At 45.2% G+C, this 2,384-nt stretch overlaps 1 pseudogene; it reads right to left on the reverse strand.

The window, feature by feature from the left end:
* Nucleotides 1–622: 622 nt before the first annotated feature.
* Nucleotides 623–1,136, reverse strand: LOC134368324 (UDP-GlcNAc:betaGal beta-1,3-N-acetylglucosaminyltransferase-like protein 1; annotated as a pseudogene).
* Nucleotides 1,137–2,384: the final 1,248 nt, after the last annotated feature.

The raw sequence follows: 2,384 nt of genomic DNA on the forward strand, positions 1-2,384 counted from the left end.
GCCATAAATTGTTCTTCTAAGTATATTTGTTTGACAAAACATGAAAATATCCATAGAGCTGTTTTTTCCAGAAAACATAAAATGGAAATTGCTGGTTTTCAAGGGGTGAAAAGTTCCACAAAAATACATTTTTAAAAGTGGAGAAGTAAATTTTACCAAAATATATTAGTTTTTTTTTTTAACTTTATAAAATAACTTTTATTTCATTCAAGCCGTAAAACATGCCCCCCTTTTGAAATAAGCGGGCAGTTTTCCATTTTAGATGAAAAAGACTAGCACAGAGACCCCCTGCCTGGCCAAGGTCACGCGGCGAGGAGGCTAAGCCGGCAGCCAGGGGCCTGAGGTCTGAGAGGACCAGGCAGCCTGTGTCCAGGGTCAGCTTTGGCCCATAGTGAGACCCTGACGGCCACCTTCAGGCTCATCTCCTGCGGGGCCACTCACACTGGATTTCCACTCTCGTACCCACTAGGTCCATGGCGCTGAAGCACTTACATCCAAAGGTGAATGTGGTGGACGGATGCATCACTCCTGAAGTCCCCAAAAGCAGCAGCAGATGACAGCAGAGCTGTGTCTGGACCGTTGGCTGCAAGCAGCTGCCGCAGGTTTCTCAGCTGAAGTGAAGTCAGTCCCAGGCCTCCGGCAGGATCAGGGACCACAGGCTGTCCACAAAAGCACCCCCGTCGTCTCGCCCTCCCAGCTTCATGCAGATAACAAGGGCGAAGGGCGGCTCCAAAGGGCACGATTGGGACCCTGGGCCTTTTCTTAGAGTCCCCTAGCAATAGAAGCCCTTCTTGATGTTGTTCTCATCAATGTCGCAAAACGGAGCAAACTTGCGCAGGTTGGTAGTTGTCGCACTGCCGTCCAGCTTGCTCCCCTTCTTGCCTGCGTTCCGGCTGGAGAAGGTCACCCAGTGGGCGAGGACCAGAAAATGGGCACGGTGGGTCCTGATTGTGGCCTCAAGGACGGAGTGTGTAGCCACGTGCTGGTGGTAGCGAGAGAGGAAGATCTCTCCAGTCGGGCGACCCCACCGACCTTTCTGAGGTGTCGTAGAGCCGGTCCTCTGGCACGCTGTGCAAGAAGGAAAGAGAAGCATCAATCATTGCTGGTGGCTCCGCTCCAGGTTGTGAATTTTCCATTCCTATTAATGAATCTAAAGGCAAGCCATTTCATATTAACTGGAACCCCAGAACCCCCCTAGATGATCTCCAAGAGAATATGCACATATATAATGTTATAACATTTTACCCTTTATTGCCCATATCTCTAACAATTCCCTAAGCACTTTGCACATATATTCATGAATTTTCATACCTCATTTTGAGGTGGCCAGAGAAGAAAACAGAACCTGAAACAGGTAACAGACTTTCCTACTCTCACATTGTGGGCGAGCAGACGAGGAAAATGAAGGGAAGGTCAGGGAGCCTCTTTTAGATTTCTCTGGGAGGTTAGAAGCAGATGAAGAAATCCTTGAAACCTAGACATGGGGAATCAGAATGGGGGAAAGAATTTGAGAAGGCAATTCCTCATACTATTAACTAAACAAATCATATAAATCAGAAGTGCAAATACAGCTCCAAAGGGAGAATGTGAGAATGTGCAGTTTTGGGAGTAGAGACTGCTAGTTTTAATTATTGCCTTACAAAAGGGACAAAAAAAAAAAAAAAAAAAGAAAAGAAAAGAAAAGCTGGTTTGACAGAAATGCTAAAAGTTTAGCGTTTTAGTTGAAACTTATTTTCCAGAACCACGCCAACAGTAGCTTTTGTGCATGAAATGTTGCCTTGCATTCTTCAGCATCTCAGGCATATTTAAACCAGAGGAGTGGGAAAAAAGTTTAGGGTCATGGTCCCATTCTACTTTGTCATAAGTCTTTTCCATGCCATGTACATTAAGACAGCAGTTGTTTCTAAAGGGTGATCGTGGGCCTTCTGATTACAGAAAGAGAGCAGAGACGTGTTTTGTGCTCCAAAATGTCATCTGTCACTATCTCCCAGGAAAGAAGGTAAGTCTGTGAAAGGCTGTAAACAGCTTGCAGAACCATAATAGGAACTTTTTTGGTAATTAAGAGCTAAAGCAAATATTTTTCATGTGATATCCAAGAACACCAAGAAAGGATCTGACTGCTGCTGCCTGAAAGCTTGTCTTTTGGTGTTCAAGCTGGAGTTGCCTTTTTGAAGGCAATCCTTCTTTTGATCTGCTGCCACCCTTGCTCCTCTGCTAGGGTCTCCAATCCCTTTCCTCGCTGATATTCATGTGCTATATCAAAGCAATTATTCAATAGCACAGTTCTGAAGTTGAGGAGGGCAGCATCTTATACTTCACTATACTGTGCAAATGCTCCACTCTACCCAAAATGACCAAAAAGTCTCAAAGCCAGAAGTCTGGAG

The sequence above is a fragment of the Cynocephalus volans genome, chromosome X (assembly GCF_027409185.1).
Source record: "Cynocephalus volans isolate mCynVol1 chromosome X, mCynVol1.pri, whole genome shotgun sequence".
In the NCBI taxonomy this organism is placed as follows: Eukaryota; Metazoa; Chordata; class Mammalia; order Dermoptera; family Cynocephalidae; genus Cynocephalus; species Cynocephalus volans.